Source organism: Chrysemys picta, chromosome 9 (assembly GCF_011386835.1).
Source record: "Chrysemys picta bellii isolate R12L10 chromosome 9, ASM1138683v2, whole genome shotgun sequence".
Taxonomy (NCBI): domain Eukaryota; kingdom Metazoa; phylum Chordata; order Testudines; family Emydidae; genus Chrysemys; species Chrysemys picta.
Genome location: NC_088799.1, coordinates 37,719,585 through 37,747,151, shown reverse-complemented (window position 1 = coordinate 37,747,151; position 27,567 = coordinate 37,719,585). Strand labels below are relative to the sequence as shown.

Sequence of the window (27,567 nt, the reverse complement as noted above, 5' to 3'; positions counted from 1 at the left end):
GAAGCGCCGGCTGGGGGCGCAGGGTCTGGGGGCTGCCCGGCAAACCCTGAAGCCGGTGGCACTGGGGCAGCCCTTTCCCCCTGGCTGGGAGTGGGAGGGAGGGGGAGGAGTTAGGGTGGGGAAGGGACGGAGTTGGGGCGGGGCTAGGGGTGGGGAAATGGGCGGGGCCAGGGCCCGTGGAGGGTCCTATTTTTTTATTTATGAGATATGGTAACCCTACTCAAAGGAGCGCATGAGGGGGTGCGAGTTGCCCTACAGGCACATTAGGATCTAGACAGGTGGCCTGAGGAGTGAGAGAGACCTTAAGTGAGGCTTCTGCAGGGGATCCAGAGGCAGAAGAAGAAGGGAGTCCTATGTATAAGCTCCATGGCTGGAGCTATCTGTAGCCAGACTCAGGAACAAAACCCTTTAGAGGAGTGCAATGGTCTGCAGAACCCAGGAAGCACCTAATGAACTATCAAGTCTGGAGAAGCAGGCTGGGAAATCGTTTGAACTGTTCTATGTTAATAAACCAGTCCTTGAAAGGGTGAGTCATTACAAAGCATCAGGTGGAAAATTTTGTGTGGCTGTGGAAGTGGGGGAGCAGCAGCGTTTGACACTGGTTTGGATAAGACCTTTTGCAATCATGCTCTTGACTACTGCTGATAAGGGAGAAGAAAGAGACTGAAATTCATGTCTCTCTCGGACTGCTACTTTACTATAATATCAATGACAAGCTCTTTTTATAGTGACAACCGTTCTACCACGTTCATGTGTAGACATTTCCCAAGCTCGGGGTCCACTTAAGATTTGGGTGTCTGTCTTTTTTAGTATTCTTTTTATTGGACTATACAGCAAGCTGAAATGCACATTAAGAAAGGAAAGATTTGATAAAACTAAAAAAACAACAACAAAAAATGCCTTCAAATGTCAATTTGAAATACTGAGTCATTCTGTGTGGATGGATGAAAACAACAGCAGTATCACAGTACCCAATACCCAGCTTTAACAATAATGGATCAACAGCGTGTCTTGGTTCTATATAAATACAACGTAAACCGTATATATGAATGAGGGAAGTAGAGGGAAAAATGGGGAAGTGAGGGTAACTGGTGTCTTATACTGTCAAAGTGCTGTAAAAACATTAATCCTGTGTGGTGGGTAAGTAAATATTACAACATTTTATTAAGTAGGCAGCCACTCATTGATCGCCTTAATTCATCTCTTGGTAGACACCTATTTGTATCACAACAGGCAATACCTGGGCAGTACCAGGCAGTGGTATTGCCAGTCTCAGTAAATAAGCCAAAGGCTGAATGGAGACCAAACTACTCTCACCCTCCTGGAGGGACTTGTTCTAGACAGGGGAAGCTTACACTGCCATTTCCCAGGGCGTAGATAAATGGAGGACTTCAGGCTTGCTGGTTTACATCCGACATCTTTCACAAGCACAACGTTATTTTGGGGAAGACCAGTAATCAAAACCAGATAGGATGGATGTGTGACATCTACGAGGCTTTGTATGTTTTTCAATGTTGATTTAAAAAAAAGTTATTGTGGAAGTTAGTATCTGAGAATGTTAAGTGCCTAGCGCTTGTTGCTGTCTTTATACAAGCTTGAGACTGTTTTTTCTCCAGTTTCCTTGTTAGCACAGAACTGTTTCTCCAATGAATAAAAGGAACATGACAAAATAATGGGAAAATGCTATGTAGGGTGAATTCTCTCTTTCCATTTACACGTCCCTTCATTTATAACTGAAAATTAAAAATGGATATTCATTTGCTTGTGTTCTTTAGGTCACACTACTTTTTTTTTTTCCTGCTTCACAATAGGAAACTGAGTTGGTTTAATGTTGACCTTTTTATTTGCAAAGTTTACCTTTCCACAGGAAGAAGAATATTCCCAGTTTGAGGGACTCTGTATCATGCAAAATCTCATATCAAAGCTGTTCAAATATATTGAACAGAAAGCAAATTTTCTACACTGTCACTTCAATATCTATAGACTGACTAGTTAATTTTATAGAATGCTTTGAAAAGGGACAGCTTGGTATAAGGTGTGAGTATTACTGAAGGGCCAAAACCTGGCCCCTGGTTTAACGAAAGCAAGAGGTGCAGTAACCCCTTGCACCAACAGATCCAAACTCAGCCATGCTGCAATGAATCCTGAACCACTGGGGGCTACTGCCCAGGGAGTATCCAGGGCACTGCAGCAACTGTGCAGAAAGGAGACCACGGAACCCCTTGAGCAGACAGCACATGCAGATGAGTTTTCTCAGCACCCACGTGGTAGCCGTCTGAATATCTCGCCCTTCTCTTTTGACATCAGGGGTCTCTGCTGTTGTTTCAGGAGTGAGGGAAGGGTGGGAGCCATGTCCTCAAGTTTCCCAATTGGTCTCCTCTTTCCCTTTTTACCTGTTGTGGCATGTATCTTTGCATGCCTGCCTGCCCCTCTGTAACCCAGCTGCTGGTGTGATGTGTTCTTTAGCTAAATGGGCTCTGTGCGTCTCCCAGTATTCCACTCTTTAAGGGGTAAGGCAGCCACTTTATGGTCCTGCATGGTGGTCGTCAGACGGTCAGTTGCAGAGAGCTGCCTCGGTCTGCAGAGCCTGGTAGGTCCTATCCATGCACACATCCTCCTCGACATACTTCCCAAAGATTCAGCAGGTGCAGTCAGGCACTTGGGAGCGGGGGGTGAGAAGTGCAGAGCCATTATGCTGTAACCCTGTGATGGGGGTATCTACATCCTTTACAAGGTACATACAGCTCTCTGTGGTCATGGAGCCCAACTCAGCCACACAGCTCCATCCAGGCCCCAATACACACAAATCACAGGGCCAGGATTTAGTCCATTGTTATTGATCTGGTCAAGACTATGTAGCTGCTAGCTATGTACATGCTCCCTTAGCGAATGTATTACTACAGAGAACAGAATTATGTCTTTATTGGGTACTCACTACTAAGGACTCTCATATAGGCGTGGCATTAAAATAACATCATTTATCTGCTGAAATTTTACATTGAAATTTGAGTGAGTATTTGCCCGACTTCCTAAGTAGCATGAGTTAGACAACTTGAATATCAAGTTTCAAAATGAAATTAAGCTAAAAATATCCATAGTAAATAAGTCAAATGAATGGGGCTATTCAGCAGTTGAGTAACACATCTCCTGTACAAGTGACTGATTTCAAAGCCTTTGAGAAGGTTCTCTAGGAGAGATAACCACATGCTGGCTGAATCATTTGCTCTGCTGACTTTTCTCTTGTGCTCAGTCCGATGGCAATGGAAGGGAAAATAGCTTCACTGCAGAAATGACTGTAGCTGCTACAGACCACTTCGTTTTTTGTCTTCCGTAGTGTTCCCAGTGCAAGAAGCCTGTTTAAAAAATAACATACGTTCAATAACATGTCTAGAAGTGAATAATCTCAATGAAGATATTGTTTGTAGGGTGAAATTCACCTTTCTTTGTACAAAGCTGAAGTAGAATGCTGCAGCAGTTTGACTATGGGTTGCACTAGCCACTATTCTTCACTTTCTGTCTAGGATTGTTGCTCTCTGCTTTTTAATGGCTGACACCTTCCACCCGAGAAGGGGGGGCACTCTCCTCTTGGCAGGCTCTACTGTTCCTTTGCAGGTTAGCCATAGATACGCACCAAGTCCTCTGAGTGTCCCTCTGGTGTGTCTGGCTCCTGGTCCACTGGACACACTCAGAATTCACAGGTCTGCTGTTCCCAAAGGAACAGTACCTACCAGCTTATCAGTTTCACCTCAAGATCACAGCTCTGCTTAACACAAAGCACTTGGATATGTTTGTTGTGGAAACAAGAATAAGTTTATTTTAACAAAGACTAGAGATTTGAGAAGAAACAAGTAGGATAAATGGAAACAAATGGTTTTGTAGAAAACAAAATCAAAACACACATTCTAGAACTTAAAGTCAACTAACAAGATGCCCTCTTGTTAAATAAGGTACTGCTCAGCCTGCTGGCAGCTTGTGTTCCTAGATGAAGGATGCCCAAGTGTCACGCAGCAGCCCGGGATATATTAGACCAGTCTTTTGTTCTTCATCTGCAAACAGGGCTCCCTCCCTCCCTAGTCACTTCTTAGTCTTAATTTCTGCTCCTGAAGTTCCTACAATTTCTTCATTAGCATTTGACTCAGTATGCAAAATGTTTCCATTGGTCCAGGGCCGGCTCTGGCTTTTTTGCCGCCCCGGGGGGGGAGGGCGGCGAGCCCGGCCGGGGCTCCGCTCTCCCCGGCGGCCAGAGCGCCGGTGGGAGGGCGGCGAGCCAGCCGGGGCTCCGCTCTCCCTGGCGGCCAGAGCGCCGGTGGGAGGGCGGCGAGCCAGCTGGGGCTCTGCTCTCCCCGGTGGCCAGAGCGCCGGGGGGAGGGCGGCGAGCCAGCCGGGGCTCTGCTCTCCCCGGCGGCCAGAGCTCCGGGGGGAGGGCGGCGAGCCCGCTGCGGCTCCGCTCTCCCCGGCAGCCAGAGCCCCGCAGGGAGAGCGGCAAGCCCAGTCCCGGCCCCGCTCTTGGCCGGAGAGCTGTGTTGCCCCCCTCCAAGTGCCGCCCCAAGCACATGCTTGGTGGGCTGGTGCCTGGAGCCGGCCCTGGATTGGTCAGCCAGGAAGATAAGTGTCTCCCACCTCCTGCCTGATGGAACCTGTTTAAGGCAGGTTACCTCTGGGTGATCTGTTTTTTAGCTTCAAGTTAAAAACAATCTCCAATATATACATATCTCCCCTTACATATTATCCACACATACATTTCCCAAAGGTTTTGATGATCAGTGTGACACAGACTTTCAATAGAAACCTTATGTGCCAATCTTTGGTGGACTAGTATGTAGATCCCAGACCTAGGGGATCCCTGTAACTCTCATATACCCTCTGCCAGCTGGCATCAAGAGATCCTTGGGTCATATATGAGAGTATCCTCCAACTATCTTTTTCAAAGGAAAATTTTATCTTCCATATGCTGCTAACACTCTCCTACTTATAGAGCATGCGATGAGTTTTCTGTTTAATTCACTAAGTTCCACGAGTGACTGTTCTCTGCTAGAGCTCTTTGGCAAAATTCTTTTGGAGAATAATTTTCATGTTTTCCAGTGGTTACTTGATCCAAATGGAATTTCCTGCATCTCCTGATGAAATCATAGAGCATATGTTCCAATCAAGGGTCCTTGGTGATTTTCAAAGAGTGGGAAAGGCAGGCCGTGTTTAACTTTTACTGTTTCTAAACACCCTCTTTCAGTGTTCTGCATATCTTTCTCTTGACCCAGTTCCTTTGACACCTTTGATGTTTGCTCAGCCTTCTTCCTCCTGGGTTGGATATGTAACACGGAAGATGCAATGCAGAGTCTTCATTCTTAGCCAGAGTTCAAAAATTATTTGTATGAATGTTGTAAAGCACAGTAGTACAACGAGAATGGCCCTGAACCAAACACTGGATCTGAACTTGGAAAATTTTGATTTGGATCTGATTCTAGCCTTAAGCATTTCAAAATGGATCCCATTCTAGCACTAAACATGAAAATTCTCCACCCACCAGCAGAAGAATGTTAAGTGAAATGAAACTATTTTAAATCATAGGGACTGAAATATTGTGTGTGTTCCTTTAAGCTCCTTTACATTTTTCATATTCTCCACTGAAATACAATCTGTTCCAAATGTCATATTCTAAAATGCAATGGTACCATCATATAATTTTATCCCTGCCATTTTTCACTAGACTATGGAGAAATAATTTTAATGTGACATTCTCTTCTGAAAAGTAGCCATGTACAAGTTTACAGCATTTTACTCAATGGATCAGCTCCCTGCATGTATTCATAGTCATAACAGCTACTAAGATAGAGTTAAACTATTTTTTACTTCTATTAGCGCTTGAGATCCATCACAGTAAACACAGAGGGAGCTGAATTTAATTCCTCATTGCACATTAACAGAATGGCTAGCAAGTTTCAATTGCAGCGCTGTTACACCATCGGTTATTATGACCCCATGAAAAACAATAGGTTGCACATGTATAACTGAGAGCACGATCTGAAGAGAGTGGGGGTAGGTTACACAGCTGCAACTGAAGGCCTAATTTGGCTTGCCAACTAGTGTTGATGCATGAAAGAGAAAGAATCTAGCTTGACTTTCTGTTTCCAGATTGAGTTAGCTGGCCTGACAGCTAAAAGAAACATCTTTTTAATAGTAAATTGAGCAAAACTGATCAGGAGTCATTAAGTGACAATGAACACAGAACCCCAGTATGCCATTTTAGTGTCCTTTTTCAGTCTAGAGCAGTAGTCTAGATCCAGAAAAAGACAGATACTCCAGGTTACAAAAAAGCTTGTAAAACTATTAGAAAAGCTCTACAAGAAGTGGATTTGGTTAAAAATAAATACATAAATAAATAAAAAATCTTAGAAATGATACCTGTACAGGTTTTGCAATAGCTTGCATTTGTGTCACCTTTCTTCCTGAAAAAATCTCCAAAGTGCTTTATAAGCTAATGTAACACCGACACCCCAGTTATTGGCGGGCGGGCTCGAACCGGGGATCTCTGGAGCTTAGTGCATGTGCCTTGGTCAGTTGGTCACACTAATACACTGGGAATAGTTTTTTCACCACTGAAATGCATCCATCTCTAGGGTAAAATTCAGCAAGTATTTAATAGTTACAGTAAACAGTTTAGGTCAAGCACTGAAGAAGAAAACCTAATATTTTGATCAATCTGGTTAACTGAATTTAGTTACCCAAGTTGGAATTTGTTCATTTTGTTACAATCCAAGTTTTAATGAAGTTCCTGTATCTGTATTCTACACATCCATTGTTATGTTGCAGGAGATTGTCTGAGAGAGGCCCAGAGCAAATGGAGGAGCAGATGGAACATCCAACAGCAGTCAGGAAAGCGAGTATGTAATTATTAGCATATTACATAGGACAGCATTTGTTTGGAGATTCCCACTGATGTCAAGATATGTTTGTGTAGTAAAAATACCCTCAGTTGTGCACAACTGAGTGTATGTCTGCAACCAGGGGTGTGACTGCAGCATGCATAGACATATCTAAGCTAGTTTGAGTAACAGCAGCAGTGTGGCCACTCGAATACATACGCAGGGTCCGAGGTAGGCTTATACAGCCTGTGCTGCCACCCACCTACTGTGGCTTTACTGCTATTTTTACTTGAACTAACTAGACCAAAGGTAACTCAGATATATCTGTACATGCCACCGTCACACCTCTGAGAGTCCCAAGACAATGACAAAGTGGGAAATGAAACGACAGAATCAGCAAGGTAAGTAAAAAGTGGACTGAGGCACTAAGGGATCAACCTCAAGTATGTAGGCAGCTAGAAAAAGAACAGGGGTGTGTAAAGGAGGAGATTGGGGGTTGATTGGGAGAATGTTGGAGCTGCCTGGGGAAGCTATGAAGCATGGCTTGTTCTCCTACTATACTATCTTACTTGTTATATCATATACATATGATTATGAACACCTCAGAGTGGACAAAGCTACTAAAACGGTTCTGCAGACTGACTGGGGAAGCTATGGTATGTGGCTTGTTGTCAAGCTGTAACTCACTATATTTAGTTCTCAAATTCCTGTTGATTTCAGCATGACTCTGAATACTGGGGGCTTGATTCTGATTCATTAACACTGGTGTAAACTAGCCGTAACTTCACTGAAGCCAAGGGAGCTACATAGGAGTAAGTGAGGTCAGATTCAGGCCCTGTGAGACTGAGTCTTAAAAAGTTTTTAGGTTTTGGACAGCAGCCTCATTAAATGATTATTTTGTGCGTGCACCCTCAGCATGGCACGTTCTACATGAATGATTAGGAATAGCAGGTGTTTGCTGCTGAAAGGGAGGGAGGATTGGAGCGACATGTTGTGACTGAACACATTGTATAGTTGGCAAAGGATGTGAAAGAGAGAGAGAACTGGGTTAGCATGTACAATTGATTGTAAAGGAGCAAGGGGACCTTGATTAGTATCACATAAGGGTATTATTATATGCAAGTACTGGGACAAAATTTGCCTTCTTTCATTGTCCCTCCAATTCCACTAGATGGCATCTCTCATTCAACTTTCATTTCTTATCATTGCTGCTAACTGATTCAATAGACTTTGAGAGAAGAGAACTGGAAATTGTAGGGCTATGTCTGTATGATGATACCATTTATTTTCTCACCCTCTGGTACCATTTTCTTGAAGCCTCAGGGTAAGGCAGAGGTCTCAAAACGATGAGGCGTCTCCCACAGGAGGGGGCAGAGGAAAATTTGGGGGGGCCCAGCTGGGGCCCGGGCCAGCCCCCATGTGGAGCAGAGAGGGAGCACCACCCAGTTCTGCTCCTGGCCCTAGCTGGTGGCCCAGCACCCCAACTGCCAGCCCCGGCCAAGGCTCTACTCCCCCCGCCCCAGCTGTGGCCCCAGGCTCGGCCCTCTTACCCATGTACACATCCCCCCCTCCCAGAGGGGGCACAGACAGGGGCAAGGGAGAGCAGGAGGTAAAAAGTTTGGGGATCACTGGGGTAAGGCAATGAAATCTTGTCTGCGGGTACATATAAGGTTGCCAATTTTGGTTGAACATATTCCTGGAGGTTTCATCACATGACAATCTTTAATTAAAGATTAATCTTTAATTCCTGGCGACTCCAGGACAATCCTGGAGGGTTGGTAACCCTAGGTACATGACATCCTGTTGGTAACCCTAGGTACATGAGACAAACTTCAACTGTCAACTCTAATACTGTGTCAATAGGAGACTGTGGCCATTATGTTATCATATGCAACAGAAGAGCAGTTCCCATGGCAGGATATGCAATAACCCACGGTCACCAACACCACATCGTCAATCAAAAATGTCATCTCTGCCTTTAACAAATAGCATGGCCTTAACTTTGTGAGGGTTCATGAACCTTGTTTTTGTCCTAGACACTGCTGAGGCTAAGAGAACAGGGAGTCCTTTCTTTATTTCAGTGAGTTATGTCTCTGGCAGCTTCTGTTTGCTTTAGCTTTTCTATAACCTAGTGTACAAAATGTGCCTGGGTGTTCACTATTAAGCCTGTTCTCTTTTTCTCATTGCCACAGATAGTGATGTATAATCTTGCCTTTGTGATGTATGTAACACACCCTCTTGGGCATTTATCTGCTAGACAGACTTGGCAGTGCCAGCTGCCAATGTGAGTCGCATGCATGTGTGTATATATCTAAGGCAGAACTCACTGAGTGCAATTTACGTCAGGGCTGGGTTAAGGTAGTAAAAGGCCTTTGGATGCTATAGATTTAGGGCCCCCTAAATCTCCTATGAAGTCCAATTTGTGTTGCAACACTGCTACAGTACCTATTAAATATCACATGAGGCTGGGATCTCCTATTGCCTTCACAAGCTCTGGCCTTGATTCTGTTTACTTCATGAAGTACAAGCAGCTATGAAAAGAAGTATTACAAGTGTTACCTGCCAGACAGTGGATTGAGGGTGGGGATTGGGAGATTTAAATGGGAATTCTTTTGTCAGCCAAGTCAACATGAATATTTTGTAAGCATATTTCGCTATCTAAAACCTAAAGATCTTGGGTTCGTCTGGAGTAACTAAACTTTGTATGATAATAGTTCACTCCAGGAAATATATATTTTTTTCAGCATGTAACCTTTAAAAGAATGTCACCGCTAGAACCCTTTAAAAATGGGGAGTATATTGGAGCTGTTGAACAGGGCAGAATGTTATGTTACACCACAGCCTCTATTAAGAATCTCTCATTGTTTACATTTAAACTGGCCACTGGCCATCACCTACAGTCCTCATCTTAAACCTCTCCAATGCCTCATCAGTGAACTACAACCCATCCTGGACAACAATCCCTCACTTTCACAGGCCTTGGAAGGCAGACAACCCGCCAACCTTAAGCATATTCTCACCAGCAACCACACACCTCACCAAAGTAACTCTAACTCAGGAACCAATCCATGCAACAAACCTCGATGCCAACTCTGCCCACAAATTTACACCAGCGAAACCATCACAGGACCTAACCAGATCAGCCACAACATCACTGGTTCATTCACCTGCACGTCCACCAATGTAATATACACCATCATGTGCCAGCAATGTCCCTCTGCTATATACATCAGCCAAACTGGACAATCCCTACGTAAAAGGATAAATGGACACAAGTCAGATATTAGGAATGGCAATATACAAAAACTTACAGGAGAACACTTCAACCTCCCTGGACACACAATAGCAGATTTAAAGGTAGCCATCCTGCAGCAAAAAAAATTCAGGACCAGACATCAAAGAGAAACTGCTAAACTTCCGTTCATTTGCAAATTTGACACTATCAGCTCAGGATTAAACAAAGACTGTGAATGGCTAGCTGTCATAACTATAAAGGGAAGGGTAACAGCCCTCCTGTATATAATACTATAAAATCCCACCTGGCCAGAGACTCCAAAATCCTTTTACCTGTAAAGGGTTAAGAAGCTCAGGTAACCTGGCTGACACCTGACCCAAAGGACCAATAAGGGGACAAGATACTTTCAAATCTTGGTGGGGGGGAAGGCTTTTGTTTGTGCTCTTTGTTTTTGGGGAGAGTTCGCTCTTGGGACTAAGAGGGACCAGACATCAATCCATGCTCTCCAAATCTTTCTGAACAAGTCTCTCATATTTCAAACTTGTAAGTACAGCCAGGCAAGGCGTGGTAATTTTATCTTTGTTTTCTCAACTTGTAAATGTACCTTTTACTAGGGTGTTTACCTCTGTTTGCTGTAACTTTGAACCTAAGGCTAGAGGGGGCCCTCTGGGCTCTTTAAGTTTGATTACCCTGTAAAGTTATTTTCCATCCTGATTTTACAGAGATGATTTTTACCTTTTTCTTTAATTAAAAGCCTTCTTTTTAAGAACCTGATTGATTTCCCCTGTTTTTTAGATCCAAGGGGGTTGGATCTTGATCCACCAGGAGTTGGTGGGAGAGAGGAGGGGGGATGGTTAATTTCTCCTTGTTTTAAGATCCAAGGGGTTTGGATCTGTATTCACCGGGGAATTGGTGAAGAGTCTCTCAAGGCTACCCAGGGAAGGGAATTAGCACATTGGGAGTGGTGGCAGCGGACCAGATCTAAGCTGGTAGTTAAGCTTAGAAGTTTTCATGCAGGCCCCCACATCTGTACCCTAAAGTTCAGAATGGGGAAGGAGCTGTGACACTAGCCAACTACAAAAGCAGTTTCTCCTCCCTTGGTGTTCACACCTCAACCGCTAGAAGAGGGCCTCATCCTCCCTAATTGAACTAACCTCGTTATCTCTAGACTGATTCTTGCCTGCATATTTATACCTGCCTCTGGAAATTTCCACTACATGCATCTGACAAAGTGAGTATTCACCCACAAAAGCTTATGCTCCAATACCAGTGTATAATCTGTTAGTCTATAAGGTGCCATAGGACTCTTTGTCGCTTTTTACAGATTCAGACTAACACGGCTACCCCTCTGATACTTGACACCTTAACTTAGTTGCTTTTTCTTTTGGTTGGAAACTTCCTCTCTTTATAATGCTTTATAGACAACTTTCTTCTGGAAAGGGAGACCTTAACACTATCAGTCTGAAGAAAAACATTTGCTGTTGTGGGATCTAATTGATAAGTAACACTAGAAGCCATTTGCAGTGTATAACAACTTTTTTGTAGATAACTTACAAACTATGTTGCATATTCATCAGCACCATCTACTAGAACCTTATTTGTTGACTGGGCAGGATTTAGTCTCCATTCTCTCTGTCCCTATTTTGACCTTTTAGGCCTCACCACTCCCCCTTTAATTCCTCTAAACCACCCTAATCCCCATATTGTCTTTTTAGTCTATAAACTTTCTAGGGTACAAGAGATGCTGCTCCATCTATTTAGTGAATCCCCTCAGAATGATCATGAAGTATCCCCTCTTGGCCTTGCAAGTCCCTCTTTCTAGTGCTTTCTATAATGAAGGCAGATGGCAAGTGGTTGCCTGCCACATGTGTTCCTAACCAGCTGTTCTGGGCACCACTCCCAGCATCTTCTGAGCCACACCTATGAAGGCAGAGCCATGCCCCACCTTGCTCTGACTTTACACTTGCAAGCTGTAGATAGCATGACTGCTGCTTTTGCACAACCGCTGTGTTCTGGGAAGCTGATTTCTGAGTATCCACCACTTTCCACTAATCCCAGGTGGTATTAGCTCCACAGTGGTCCAGAGCAACATGCTGTAATAGGGCAAGATCATATCTGGCTGCTCTTTTCTCATGCCCTCCATACCATTACACTCTTCCTTCCACTTTGGCAATGGGGTGGGGGAGGGGCTACCCCCTGAGGGCTTCAGGTACCAGCCTGCCTGTGACAGGCTCTGCTAAAGCGTATGAGCCAATCCAGATCCACCTGTGGATAGTTAAGTGGCTAAGTAGTTGGGCATCAGTTAATTAGGTAAGGAGCACTTGAGCCTAAATAGACTTATGAGAGTTCAGAAAGTCTGTCCTTGGAGAAGAGGAAGCTTCTGAGCAGATAGACACAGACAACTAATTAATGTAAAGAAGATGGCTGGGAAGCTCCTCCCAACAGTGTCTCATAGAGAGAAGGAACAGGCCCAGGGAGATTGTGCTTCTAGGCAAGGTACCGGAGCTGCCCCGGAGAATGACCAGGGTGTGGGACTTCCTGGGGAGTTACTAGAGACTGACTCAGCAGAGTGATGTACTGTCAGGAGACAACTGGTGTCTGGCAGAATGCTCTACAGAAACCCAAGCTCCAGGCAGGGAATTCAGCCTGAGAGTGCTCTGGGCCTAGAGGTAAAAGAAATAGGTCTGATTAAGTCAGGCTGGAGAATTTCCAGTGGAGTAGCTGACTGGAGCTTTAGTTTATGTTTTCCTTTTTATCCTGTTATCCATTAGATAAATGAGACCCTCCAAATAGGGTGCTCTTTAATACTAGAAAGATCTGCCTGGACTCATCTATACCCTGAGTGAGGGGAAACTGAGTCAGGGAGTTATCTGAGGTGCCCTGCTTGACCACAGGGGGTATGCTAGTGTGACCTCCACACTATTACACATCTCCTTCTACCTCTGATCTTTGAAGAGAATCTGTAGCCCTGAGGAAAGGGGATTAGGTAAGCAATAGCTGAGCACTCTTTGGATAATGCATTTATTTAGAGCAGTGTTAAATGTAAAAAAAATAAAAAAATAAAATAAAAAAAAAGGACCAGGGCTTCTAATGGTGTAAATTAGCAGATTAAGGTAAATGCAGTTGTATTGCTATACATCATCTGAGCTGTAGTTCTCATTTTCTCTCAAACACCATGCACACTGATGGTGCAGATATTATACATTTGTTTAATGCTGACAAAGTACTCAGCACTATACAGTGCAAAACAAGAATGATACTCTCTGATTCTAAGGATTTAGGACATGTTTACACTACTGTCATAGTTAAAACAGCAAAATCTCCTTAGTGTGGAAGAAGTTATATCTATAAAAGTAAATGTGCTTAGTAAGGCATGTTATTCTGGTTTGGAAAATGAAAAACGATCCTGCTATAAGGCACCTTTTATACAAGTATAGCTGCATCCATACTGGTGTTAATACTAGTATAACTATATCAGAAGAAAAAACACACTCTTAGGCCTGGTCTACACTACGGGTTTAGGTCGACTTTAGCAGCGTTAAATCGAATTAAGCCTGGACACGTCCACACGACGAAGCCCTTTCTTTCGACTTAAAGGGTCCTTTAAACCGGTTTCTTTACACCACCTCCGACGAGGGGATTAGCGATAAAACCGGCCTTTGCGGGTCTGAATTGGGGTAGTGTGGACGGAATTCGATGTTATTGGCCTCCGGGAGCTATCCCACAGTGCTTCATTGTGACCGCTCTGGACAGCGCTCTCAACTCAGATGCACTGACCAGGTAGACAGGAAAAGACCCGCGAATGTTTGAATTTCATTTCCTGTTTGCTCAGCGTGGAGAGCACAGGTGACCACGCAGAGCTCATCAGCACAGGTAACCGTGATGGAGTCCCAGGATCGCAAAAGAGCTCCAGCATGGACCGAACGGGAGGTACGGGATCTGCTCGCCATATGGGGAGATGAAGCAGTGATAGCTGAACTCCATAGCAGTAAAAGAAATGGCAAAGTATTAGAAAAGATCTCCAAGGCCATAACAGGGACACACAGCAGTGCCGCGTGAAAATTAAGGAGCTACGGCAAGCTTACCACAAAGCCAGAGAAGCAAACGGAAGGTCCGGGGCAGAGCCGCAAACTTGCCGCTTCTACGCGGAGCTGCATGCGATCCTAGGGGGTGCAGCCACCACTACCCCAACCGTGTGCTATGACTCTCTCACTGGAGAAACACACAGGGAAGACGGTTCGGGGAACGAGGAAGATGAGGATGGAGGTACTGTAGGTAGCTCACAGCAGCAAGGAAGCGGAGAAACCGGTTTCCCCAACAGCCAGGATATGTTTGTGACCCTGGACCTGGAACCAGTAACCCCCGAACTCACCCAAGACCCTCAGGGCACACAGGAGACCTCTGGTGAGTGTACCTTTGTAAATATTTGTAAACATTACACATGGTTTAAAAGCAAGCGTGTTTAATGATTAATTTGCCCTGGCAATCGCGGCCAGTACATCTACTGGAAAAGTCTGTTAACGTGTATGGGGATGGAGCGGAAATCCTCCAGGGACATCTCCAGAAAGCTCTCCTTTATGTACTCCCAAAGCGTTTGCAAAAGGTTTCTGGGGAGGGCTGCCTTATCCCGTCCGCCATGGTAGGACACTTTACCACGCCAGGCCAGTAGCACGTAGTCTGGAATCATTGCATAACAAAGCATGGCAGCGTATGGTCCCGGTGTTTGCTGGCATGCAGACAATATCCATTCCTTATCTCTCTTTGTTATCCTCAGGAGAGTGATATCATTCACGGTCACCTGGTTGAAATGGGGTGATTTTATTAAGGGGACATTCAGAGGCGCCCGTTCCTGCTCTTCTGAACAGAAATGTTCCCCGCTGTTAACCACGCGGTGGAGGGGAGGGGTGAAGTGATCATCCCAGAGAATCGTGTGTGTGTGGGGGGTGGTTTACTTGGGTTTGTGCCGCATGTTAACCGGGAAACCGCAGCCCCTCTTTTTACATTGAAAACCCATTTTAAATGGACAACCCAATTCATCCTTGATATGGGAAATGCGCTGCTGTTTGCAACCTTTCCCGCATGTTAAGAAGGTTAAAAAAGCCAAAACACTGTGGCCTACCATGGCTGCCTGCAAGCCGAAATATGCGACCTTGTAATGAAAGAGTGTACCCATTGTTCTCTAAAATGTGTCTTTTTTAACCACCTCTCCCTTCTCCTCCACCAGCTGCAAATGTTTCTCCTTCGCAGAGGCTAGTGAACATTAGAAAGAGAAAACGTAGGACGAGGGACGATATGTTCACGGAGCTGCAGATGTCCTCCCACGCTGATAGAGCACAGCAGAATGCGTGGAGGCAGTCAATGTCGGACATGAGAAAAGCACAATATGAACGAGAGGAGAGGTGGCGGGCTGAATGGCGCGATGAAAAGAGCAAGTGGCGGGCTGAAGACGATAGATGGCGTCAGCTTGCAGACAGACGGCAAGAGTCAATGCTCCGTCTGCTGGAGCATCAAACTGATATGCTCGAGCGTATGGTTGAGCTGCAGGAAAGGCAGCAGGAGCAGAGACCGCCGCTACAGCCCCTGTGTAACCAACACCCCTCCTCCCCAAGTTCCATAGCCTCCTCACCCAGACGCCCAAGAACATGGTGGGGGGGGCCTCCGGCCACCCAGTCACTCCACCCCAGATGATCGTCCAAGCATCAGAAGGCTGGCCTTCAATAAGACTTAAAGTTTTAAAATGCAGTGTGTCCTTTTCCATCCCTCCTCCCCCACCCATCCCAGGCTACCTTGGCAATTATCCCCCTACTTCTGTGAGGAACTAATAAAGAATGCATGAATGTGAAAAAACAATGACTTTATTGCCTCTGCAAGCGGTGCTCGAATTGGGGAGGGGAGGGTGGGGTGGGGTGGTTGGTTTACAGGGAAGTAGAGTGAACTGGGTCGGGGGGGGGGGGGTTTGGAGGGTTCATCAAGGAGAAACAAACAGAAGTTTCACACAGTAGCCTGGCCAGTCACAAAACTCGTTTTCAAAGCTTCTCTGATGCGCACCGCGCCCTGCTGTGCTCCTCTAACCGCCCTGGTGTCTGGCTGCGCGTAATCAGCGGCCAGGCGAGTTGCCTCAACCTCCCACCCCGCCATAAAGGTCTCCCCCTTACTCTCACAGATATTGTGGAGCGCACAGCAAGCAGCAATAACAATGGGGATATTCTTTTCGCTGAGGTCTGAGCGAGTCAGTAAGCTGCGCCAGCGCGCTTTTAAACGTCCAAATGCACATTCCACCACCATTCGGCACTTGCTCAGCCTGTAGTTGAACAGGTCCTGACTCCTGTCCAGGCTGCCTGTGTACGGCTTCATGAGCCATGGCATTAAGGGGTAGGCTGGGTCCCCAAGGATCACGATAGGCATTTCAACATCCCCAACGGTTACTTTCTGGTCCGGGAAGAAAGTCCCTTCCTCCAGCTTTCGAAACAGAGCAGAGTTCCTGAAGACACGAGCATCATGTACCTTTCCCGGCCATCCCACGTTGATGTTGGTGAAACGTCCCTTGTGATCCACCAGGGCTTGCAGCAGCATTGAAAAGTACCCCTTGTGGTTTACGTAGTCGGTGGCTTGGTGCTCCGGTGACAACATAGGTATATGGGTTCCGTCTATGGCCCCACCACAGTTTGGGAATCCCATTTCAGCAAAACCATCCACTATTGACTGCACGTTGCCCAGAGTCACTACCCTTGATATCACCAGGTCTTTCATTGCCCTGGCAAATTGGATCACAGCAGCCCCCACCGTAGATTTGCCCACTCCAAATTGATTCCCGACTGACCGGTAGCTGTCTGGCGTTGCAAGCTTTCACAGGGCTATCGCCACTCGCTTCTCAACTGTGAGGGCTGCTCTCATCTTGGTATCCTGGCGTTTCAGGGCAGGGGAAAGCAAGTCACAAAGTTCCATGAAAGTGCCCTTACGCATGCGAAAGTTTCGCAGCCACTGGGAATTGTCCCATACCTGCAGCACGATGCGGTCCCACCAGTCTGTGCTTGTTTCCCGGGCCCAGAATCGGCGTTCCACGCCATGAACCTGCCCCAGTGACACCATGATTTCCACATTGCTGGGGCCTGTGCCTTGTGAGAGGTCTATGTCCATGTCAATTTCCTCATCACTCTCTTCGCCGCGCTGCAATCGCCTCCTCGGGTGGTCCGGGTTTCGCCTTGGCATGTCCTGGCTCTGCATATACTCCAGGACAATGCGCGTGGTGTTCATAGTGCTCATAATTGCCGCGGTGATCTGAGCGGGCTCCATGATCCCAGTGCTAGCTATGGCGCCTGGTCAGAAAAAAGGCGCGAAACTAGTATCTGATGGACCAGGAGAAGGAGGGAGGGCGGGAGGGAGGGAGGGCCGAGTGACGACATGGCGTACAGGTACAGGGAATTAAAATCAAGACCGGTGGCTGTGCATCAGGGAGAAACACAAACAACTGTCACACACAATGGTCCCCCCAAAGATTAAACTGAAAACCCTGGGCTTAGCAGGCCGTTGATTTCACGGAGGAAGGGGAAGCAAATGAATACAGAACAAATCTATTTTTTACATCTTAAGACGACGGTGCAGCGTGACTGATAGCCCTCGGCATCTTTCTGGGTGCTTGGCAGCAAATACTGGGCGCTTGGCAGTTAGTGTATTACGATGGTCTTCAGGCCTATTGCACGATCTGCTGCTCGGGGAAGACTCTGCTAATGTGCGATGACCCAACTTGTAATAGGACGGTTAACAGTCATAATACACCATCTACTGCCAAAAGGCAAGGGGCTGGTGCAATGCTGCACCCAGATCGCCGATGAAGGCTGCCAGCACCCAGATCGCCGATGAAGGCTACCAGTCTACTGCACCGTCTACCGCCAAAAGGCAGTTAGCAGCTGCTGCTGTGTAGCAATGCAGTCCCACGTCTGCCGGCACCCAGAGGACATATGGTGACGGTGAGCTCAGCTGAGCTGAGCGGGCTCCATGCTTGCCGTGGTATGTTGTCTGCACAGGTAACCCAGGTAAAAAGGCGCGAATCTATTGTCTGCCGTTGCTGTGACGGGGGGGGAGGGGCCTGACGACATGTACCCAGAACCGCCCGCGACACTGTTTTGCATCATCCGGGCATTGGGATCTCAACCCAGAATTCCAAGGGGCGGCGGAGACTGCGGGAACTGTGGGATAGCTACCCATAGTGCAATGCTCCGGAAGTCGACGCTAGCCTCGTACTGTGGACGCGGTCCGCCGACTAGAGCACCTAGAGCATTTTATGTGGGGACACACACAATCGGCTGTATACAACCGATTTCAATAAAACCGGCTTCTATAAATTCGAACTAATTTCGTAGTGTAGACATACCCTTAGCCAGCCTAGTCATACTGGTGTAACTTTTCTAATACAGACTAGCCCCTAAAGATAGACAGAAGAGAAAGGGATGTCCTAGTAAATTCCCAGATGACAATGGTAGTTTTGTTTGCAGGGGGAGTTGCAATAAAAATCAATTTTATTTTCAACCCTCAAAAGACATACTCACTTCCTTTATTATTGAATACAACAAACCTAGTTTAAACTTCTCATATTAAGAAAAGTCAAGCAATTCAGTTAGTTAACACACTTTTAACAGGGTCAACTTTCCCTCCTTCTATACTATAATAAGTTATCTCATTATAGGGTTGCACAACAGAAATATAGTATATTACATTGATGCCTGTAGCGTCATGGGAAATATTCAGCTTAAACATAATGAAAAAGTATTTCAAGTTCTTTACACACTCTTCATGGAGCAGCATTATTAGAATTCAGTTTGAACATATGCAGAAGAGCTGGGACACACACCAGTGAAATGCAGCTCCTGCAATGAGTGCAACCAGGAAGGAACTGACTGGAAAGTTCTCAGGGGGAAGGAAAGCCCTATTATAGTGGAACGGTGGTGTGCCATGTCAATGAGAGGCTTGTGCTCTACCCCACCTAGCTCCTCATGCCCCCCAAATGCCTGGGAAGTTCTGCCACTCTCACTAGGTCCAAAAGAGTGAGTACTGCACAAATGGAATCTTTAGAGCAGATGATGTATCAGAAGTGTCAAATTTGGTTTTCCTTGGCTTAGCTGGAGATTTTCCTGGGAGTCTCTGGAGATGTATATTGGGAGCTTTAAGGGGCAGACTGCTGAACCTTTGAGAGATTTTTCTTCATGTTGTCTGTTAGGCATTGGAGTTCAATAGGTGCAGGGCCGGCTCTAGGTTTTTTGCCGCCCCAAGCAAAAAATTTTTGGCTGCCCCCCACCCCAGCCCTGGGCTCTCTCTCCCCCCCCTCGCACCCCCTGCTGCCCCAGCCCTGGGCTCCCCCCCACCAGTGATGACTCTGCCCGCTCCCCCCTCACCTCCAGCTGGTCCGGCGCTGGCAGGGCCGGGGTAAGCAGCGGGTCTCCCAGGCCACGCCTCAGCTCAGGGTCCCTCTATCCAGGGCTCCCGCCTCCAGGACCGGCCGGGACCCGGGAGGGCAGAGCCGGGGGACCTCCCTGGCAGGGGGCTGAGGAGCCGGGGCAGGGTAGCCCCAGAGGCAGCGGAGCCCTGGAGAGTGGGACGCAGGCCCCGCACGACAGCGCCCCGCCCTCTATGGCCCCGCTGCTGCTTCTGGCCGGCCTGCCACAGTCCCTGGGCGGCTTGGGCCGCTTCACCCAGCCCCGGCTGCAGCGCTGGGGGGGCGGCCGCCCTGCGGCACCTGCAGGCGGCTCCGTGTGCCCTGTGGGGTGTCCCCCAGCCTGAGTGTCCCCCGCTCGAAGCCTGCCCGGCCCAGCCACAAGGTGTGGGCGCTGCTCCCCCCGCGGCGCGAACTGCAGCGGCCCCAGGGCACCCCCTGCGCACGACGCACTGCTGTTGCCAGGGCCGGCTCTAGGCTTTTGCCACCTGAAGCACACACACACACACACAAAAAAATGGCCAGAATGCTGCCCTTGAAAATGTGCTGCCCCAAGCACATGCTTGGTTTGCTGGTGCCTAGAGCCGGCCCTGAATAGGTGTTAACAATCTCCCCCCCACCCGAAAATGCAAAGCATTCTGAACACTGAGACTAAAAATTCCCAGCTACTTGTTCTGCATTTATAGTCTTACCTCTTGGGATGTCATAATTGCCCTGGTTCTCCAGGGTAAAGAACACCTGAACTTCTAATGTAAAAACCAAGCAGAAAACCCCACCTCCTTCCAATTTGTAGAGAGGACCAAAACCACACCCCACAACACAGTCCAGCCCTTCTTTATATTTGTAAAGAACAACAACAAATACATTAAATAAATAAGGCAGAAGCCTTTTTTTCTTTACAGATCACCTTCAGCTGTGGAACAGGTGTGTTTAATATCTTGCCCAAATATGCTGGCATAGTCAGGAATAAAATTCAGGATGCCTGACTTCCAGAGCAATGCTCCAGTTAGTCAACAAGGCATCCCAGGTTAGAGAATTCAAAACTGTAAGCAGCAACAACACTGGTCTTTATAACGTGCTAAAAAAGAATCTCTCTTAGGATCTTTGCATTAAGGCTTACATCCTCTGACGACCAGACACTAGAGGGCAATATAACTACTAACACAGAGAGATTAGCTGGTGCACTGAACATGTTCAAGTACTTGGTATAGCTGTTTCCAAAACCAGACTCTCTCCACCCTAAATGTAGACAATACTATTACTTTTCTTATCCTTCTTTATATTTTTTTATCCTAAAAGAATGCAGCTCCACTAACTACAACTATAATATATATAGCCTGGGAAAGGTATTACACATTTAAATTAAAAACAATACATAAAGTATATTATCCCATGTTTCAGTTCACACCTAATAAGGCCCCAAACTAGCATTATTTGCTAATAGTATTATTATATAGTTACTATTAACTTTTTAAAACAAAGTTTTATCAACTTTTTGGCTATAGATTCTGAATTAGTAGTGGTTTATAACTTGACCATAAAAATTTGCTGATGAGGAAAATATCTGCTTAGTTATTGTTAAGTAACAAGAGATTAGGGGAGAAGAACTGGGAATTATTATTGCGTGATTTGTAAGATGTCCATCTCTATATCAGGTGGGCTACAGATATTACGAGGTGAAATATTGTTCCAGATGCCATTTATTTAAGATAGGTTTCAGAGTAGCAGCCGTGTTAGTCTGTATCCGCAAAAATAAGAACAGGAGTACTTGTGGCACCTTAGAGACTAACAAATTTATTAGAGCATAAGCTTTCGTGGACTACAGCCCACTTCTTCGGATGCATATAGAATGGAATATATATTGAGGAGATATATATACACACATACAGAGAGCATAAACAGGTGGGAGTTGTCTTACCAACTTTGAGAGGCCAATTAATTAAGAGAGAGAGAGAAAAAAAAAAAACTTTTGAAGTGATAATCAAGATAGCCCAGTACAGACAGTTTGATAAGAAGTGTGAGCATACTTACAAGGGGAGATAGAATCAATGTTTGTAATGGCTCAGCCATTCCCAGTCCTTATTCAAACTGGAGTTGATTGTGTCTAGTTTGTATATCAATTCTAGCTCAGCAGTCTCTCGTTGGAGTTTATTTAAGAGCAACAAAATAGTAGAATTGTTTGCATTTCAAAACCAGAAAGTTACTTTTTAAAAGTCCTAAAATACTGCAGTTCATTGGTTTATAAAGTATAGTTGTTCATTTGGAACATTTTGTTTAGTAAAAGGTTACGAATAAATAGGTCCTATATATAGAAAAATGTCAACGGGAGTTTTACGTGTAGGGGTGGTTCCATTATATTTAAATAGACTTATGCTAGTGACCCAAATTGACAAAAGCTAAAGAATTCAGATTTAAAGCTGATATTGATTCCCCCCCCCCTCTGTTTTGTTTAGTGACTTGTTTTTGCCATTAGAAAGGATAAATAAATGCAACAATGTGTATTCATTCAGGTGAATACATATTTTAGGGTTCAATATGAAACTGATGACATGACTGTCATGTTGCCTTTTGTAGCTGTTCAATTCCTTGGATCAATGGGCAGCATCTGTATGACTGTTCTGTTTCTACCTGTGGAGTCTTGAAAACAAGTTTTCAACCAGTAAAATTTAATGATGGTTCATTATGTTTTCTAGTCCCAACATGAGTCCAAAGCCTGCCTGTACAATTTCCTGTTTGTCTATTTCTATTACAATCTTAATATTTTGACCTACCTTTTGTATTCGTGCACCACATACTGATTTGTAGCTGAATTTGACACATTTCCGTTCGTGGTATCATTCAGCATCCTCTAGCTTCAAGCTAAGCAACTCTGCTGCTCTTTAACGCAGAGGTTTCTCTAATTAAAAGGACTGAATGATAGCACATCTGCCTGCTACATGAATTACTCTTGGAACAGTATGTGACAGCACTAATCTGCACTATGTGGGATTAAACAGGCACAGTAATTAACTTGCATAAGCACTTTAGCAACTTTTACACTTGGAACTACAGCATGTCCTTTACCATGTGATGAAAGGAATGTATACAAAAAGGGGGAGGTGTGATGGGAAGAGGAGTAGAAAAAAAACGCAGATGAAATTAAAACATCACACCCACATACCAAGAGAGAAATTGACCAACTGCACCCAGTCAAAACTTAGTGTCCTCTTTGTCAGGTTATAGAACACTCAAAATGTACTAAATGTTTTACAGGTATATTGAAGGCACAAGGCCTGATCTATAATCCTAAACTAGAGTTTGTTTACTCCATATGGAGTCTTTACAATTGGAGATGCTGCCCCTGGGTAGCCTAGCAATCAAACATGCTGTTTAAATTGCAGTTTGCTCCCTGGTTGAGATGCTGAAGCAACTAGGAGTAGTAGGTGCTCAGCAGCTTTGAAAAACTGGCTACTTTAGGTGCCTAAATATGGATCTAGGTGCCCAACTGTGAAGATGTAGTCAGAGTACTGTACTGTAGTACTTCACGGGGGTGCTGTGAATGATGATTGTATAGCACTACATACATACTAAGGGCTAGTCTACAATAGGAACATACACTGGCATAGCTACATCTCTCAGGGTTGTGAAAACTCCACACACCTGGGAGACATAGCTATAGAGACCTAACCCCCAGAATAGATAGTACTAAGCCTGTTGGCTATAGCCTCTCGGGGAGGTAGAGTACCCACGCCCATGGGAGAACCCCTCCTGTTGCCTGGGTAGCGTCTACACTAAAGTGCTACAGCGGCACAGCTGTGCTGCTATGTGTAGACAAACCCTAAGCATTATTATATTCTGTCAATGGCATTTATAACCTTTCTATTTCTTCATTAGCAGTAGAAGCATTATTGGTTGTGCTGTATACCTTAGTATCTTAACTGTGTAGAATTTTGCAGATCAAAATTGTGCTGTATAATTAGGGTCAGTGTCTGAAAACAGTGTGGACATTAGTTATCAATATTTTCCTTTAAATTTGCTGATAATGTTCTACTGAATTTTTTGCCACATAAATTGCACAATTACATCAGATAACTATGTTTTGCAATGGTATTGACTCCAGCTTGCAATGATGCTGCGGATCACAGGACCTTGCTAACACTTTCTGGAATGAGCCCAACCACTCTGCTTACAAACTGAACTTTCCAAGCATGCACTATTTCAGTTTGTGCTACTGCTAAGATAAAGAACCCACTCACAAAGAATTCCTGTTCTGCTGGTAGTGCAGCTGCTGATCCTCATCTAGAGAACAGGGAGAGAGTCCCGCTCTGGTCCCAACTCTGCTTTGGCCCAGCTCCTGGCCCCGTCTCCACTCTCGGCCCCAGCTCCCCCTCTGGCCTTGGCTCCGCACCTGGCCGTGGCCTTGGCTGATAGCCCTGATCATGGCTCTGCTCCCAGGCCCAACCCTGCCCCCAGCCTTGGCCCCCTAGCATGACCTGCTCACAGCTCTGCTCCTGGCCCCAACCCCACTCTTGGCCCCACACCCATCTCCAGCTGTGGCCCTGGCCTTGGCTCCTGGCCTGCTGCGGATCTAACCCCAACCTTGGCCCCCGGCCTGAACCCTGTCCACGCCCCTCCCAGGAGCCACGGCCTGGCTCCTGGCCCTGGGTCCCGACTGTGGCTCCTGGGGCGCGGGGACACGACATGAAAAGTTTGGGGACCATGGGACTACACTCCTTTGTTTCTCACCCTCAAAGTCCTTTGCAGAGCTTGCTGATTTTAAATTGAATCAAGATCCAATCATTAATGAATCTCCCCCACTCCACCAAGGGTGTTCCTCGGTGAAATAGATATCAAAGGGCTTCTTTTCCTTTCCTCTTATAGTCCAGTAAACCTTTTAAAATGTATCCTTTTGAAGTGCACACACAGATACAACTCTTCATCCCACCCCACTCATCGCCCCCTGGCTTGTTCTCCAGTGTATGGGTGCCATGTTGCCTTCACATGCTCCCATTAACTTGTTTTTCCTGTTTACTCCACTTGCAAATCTAACTCCCATGGCATTTGTCTCACAATGCTTAATTTACATAGAGGCAGGGATATTGGCATAGACACACTTTTGTCTGGCAGGAGACTTGTGTTACAGACTTTATAGCAGGAAATCAGTAGGTATATATTATATAGCATGGGTACATTTCTCATATACTGTGAATACATGCATTTCACAATGATATTTAATGACCAGGGTGTCACCAGCTTGTATGTCACACAATATTATTTATAGATAAATGCTATGACAGCAACATGTTAGATAAAGTGAGTTTGTTAGGTCTTCTAGGAGTTGCTGACATAGAATAGTGAGCCTCCATCAGGTACTGGTATTTCCTGAACCTGGCTGTCTAGGAACTCTTCAGCTTCTCTGATTCTCAGTAGTGTCTTTACTTGCTCCTCCATTCCAAGAATCCTCTCCTCCAGCACAGCCACCAACTTACACTTCATGAACATGATGTCCCTTCTGTTTTCAGGCAATAAAGAATGTGGCACATGTACTGCAGGTTATCCCACTGTTCCATTTCTGCAGGGGTGGCTCCAGGCACCAGCGCAGCAAGTGCGTGCCTGGGGCGGCAAGTCATGGGGGTGGCCAGCCGGTGCCTGTGAGGGCAGCAGGCAGGCGGCTTTTGGTGGCATGCCTGTGGGAGGTCCGCCGGTCCTGCGGCTTCAGCGGCAATTTGGCGGCGGGGACGCCGAAAGCCGCCTGCCTGCCTGCCGTGCTTGGGGCAGCAAAAAACATAGAGCTGCCCCTGCATCTCTGGCTTTCTTGATATATCACACATAGTGCTGCATCTGAAAGAAAAGCCTCTTACATTCTCTCTCCAAACAACTTCTGAAACTCTCCTGTGTATGGCTGGTAACACTCTTCTCATTCCACTAATATCTCTGGAGGATGTTAAACAGAAGCTACTAAAGGTAGACATTTTAAAATCAGCAGGTCCAGATAACTTGCGTCCAAGAGTTTTAAAAGAACTAGCTGAGGAGCTTGGTGGATTGTTAATGTTGACTTTCAATAAGTCTTGGAGCACTGGATAAGTTCCAGAAGATTGGAAGAAAGCTATTGTTGTGCCAATTTTTAAAAAGGGTAAATGGGATGACCTGGATAATTATAGGCCTGTCAGCTTGACATCAATCCCAGACAAGATAATGGAGCGGTTGACATGGGACTCGATTAATAAAGAATTATAGGAGGGTAATATAATTAATGCAAATCAACATGACAATAGAAATAGATCCTGTCAAACTAACTTAATATCTTTTCTGAAGGCGATTACAAATTTGGTTGATAAGGATGATAGTGGACATAATATACTTGCACTTCTGTAAGGTGTTTGACTTGATACCACACAACATTTTGATTAAAAAACTGGAATGATATAAAATGAATATGGTATACATTAAATGGATTAAAAACTGGCTAACTGAGAGGTCTCAACATATCATTGTAAATGGGGAACAGTCATCAAGCGGGTGTGTTTCCAGTGCAGTCCTGTAGGGATTGGTTCTTGGCCCTACACTTTTTAATATTTTTATCAATGACCTGGAAGAAAACATAAAATTCATCACTGATAAACTTTGCAGAGGACACAAAAATTGGGGGAGTGGTAAATAATGAAGAGGACAGGTCACTGATTCAGTGCGATATGGTTCGCTTTCTATACTGGGTGCAAGCAAACAATATGTATTTTAATATGGCTATACATAAATGTACTCATCTAGGAACAAAGAATGCAAGCTATACTTACAGACTGGAGGACCCTATCCTGGGAAGCAGTGACTGTGAAAAGATTTGGAGGTCAGAGTGGATAATCAGCTGAATATGAGCTCCCAGTGTGACTATGTGGCCAAAAGAGCTAACATGATCCTTGGATGCATAAACAGGGGAATCTCACGTAGGAGTAGAGAGATTATTTTACCTCTGTATTTGGCCTTGGTGCAACTGCTGTTGCAATACTGTGTCCAGTTCTGGTGTTAACAGTTTAAGAAGGATATTAATAAACTGGATGGTTCAGAGAGGAGCCATAAGAATGATTAAAGGATTACAAAACATGACTTATAATGATAGACTAAAAGAACTCAAGCTATTTATCTTAACAAAGAGAAGGTTAAAGAGTGACTTGATTACCATCTATAAGTGTCTACATGGGGAACACATTTAATAATGGACTCTTCAATCTAGCAGAGAAAGGTAACATGGTAACAGATAAAAGGTAATAACATGAGCCAATGGCTGAAAGTTGAAACTAGACAAATTCAGACTAGAAATAAGGTGTATATTTTTGACAGTGAGGGTAATTAACCATTGGAGCAATTTACAAAAGGTCCTGGTTGATTCTTCATCAGTGACAATTTTTAAATCAAGATTGGATGTTTCTCTAAAAAATAAGCGCTAGGAATTATTTTGGGGAAGTTCTATGGCCTGTATTATACAGGTGGTCGGATTAGATGATCACAATGGTCCCTGCTGGCCTTGGAATCTATGAATCTGGGGACCATAGGTGCTCAGTGTTATCTCCCCTTTAGAAATCATGCATCAGAATGAACATTTGGATGGAATGGCCAAGCCATTGAAATAAATGGCTGGTGTTGTGAGAGTGGAAAGCAGCTGGACAGCTGTGTTTTTAATCTATTACATTAAAAATGAAAATTGTTTGGAATACAATGTGACACTCCCCCTGATATAGTTAGTGTGCTCCACCCCATCACCACCTGCTGCAAGACATTACATACTTATTTTCTCACTAGTTCTAACTGTATATATGATTTTTTCTGGCTCCTTTAAACTGCAGTGCCGAGTCCAAGTAAAAACTGCATACTTGGCTATTATCCAGAATTGTAACTCAGTTGCTAGAACCTGTGGAGAGCTCCATGTAATTTAATCTTGCCTTCTATCATGAAAGCATAAAAGGTATAAAGGTGTGTTTTTAAAGCAGCATGGCTCAATCCCAGCAAAATTCCAACACTGTTATTTTCTCCTTGGTATTATGAGTTTAGAGGGCTTTTAATTAAATCTCAGG

The 27,567-nt window shown here is 45.3% G+C and overlaps 2 long non-coding RNA genes across 2 annotated transcripts in view; one reads left to right on the top strand and one right to left on the bottom strand.

The window, feature by feature from the left end:
- Window positions 1–1,829: 1,829 nt before the first annotated feature.
- On the bottom strand, window positions 1,830–22,457 carry LOC135973699 (uncharacterized). The gene is made up of 2 exons (XR_010590671.1): window positions 22,294–22,457; window positions 1,830–3,353 (listed from the first exon to the last, which is right to left on the bottom strand). It is a non-coding gene; the product is annotated as an uncharacterized LOC135973699 (long non-coding RNA).
- Window positions 4,375–27,567, top strand: part of LOC101947717 (uncharacterized) — a 36,822-nt gene continuing 13,629 nt past the window's right edge. Inside the window, exon 1 of the long non-coding RNA XR_010590670.1 lies at window positions 4,375–7,261. This is a non-coding gene — a long non-coding RNA (uncharacterized LOC101947717). The remainder of the gene's footprint in view (window positions 7,262–27,567) is intronic.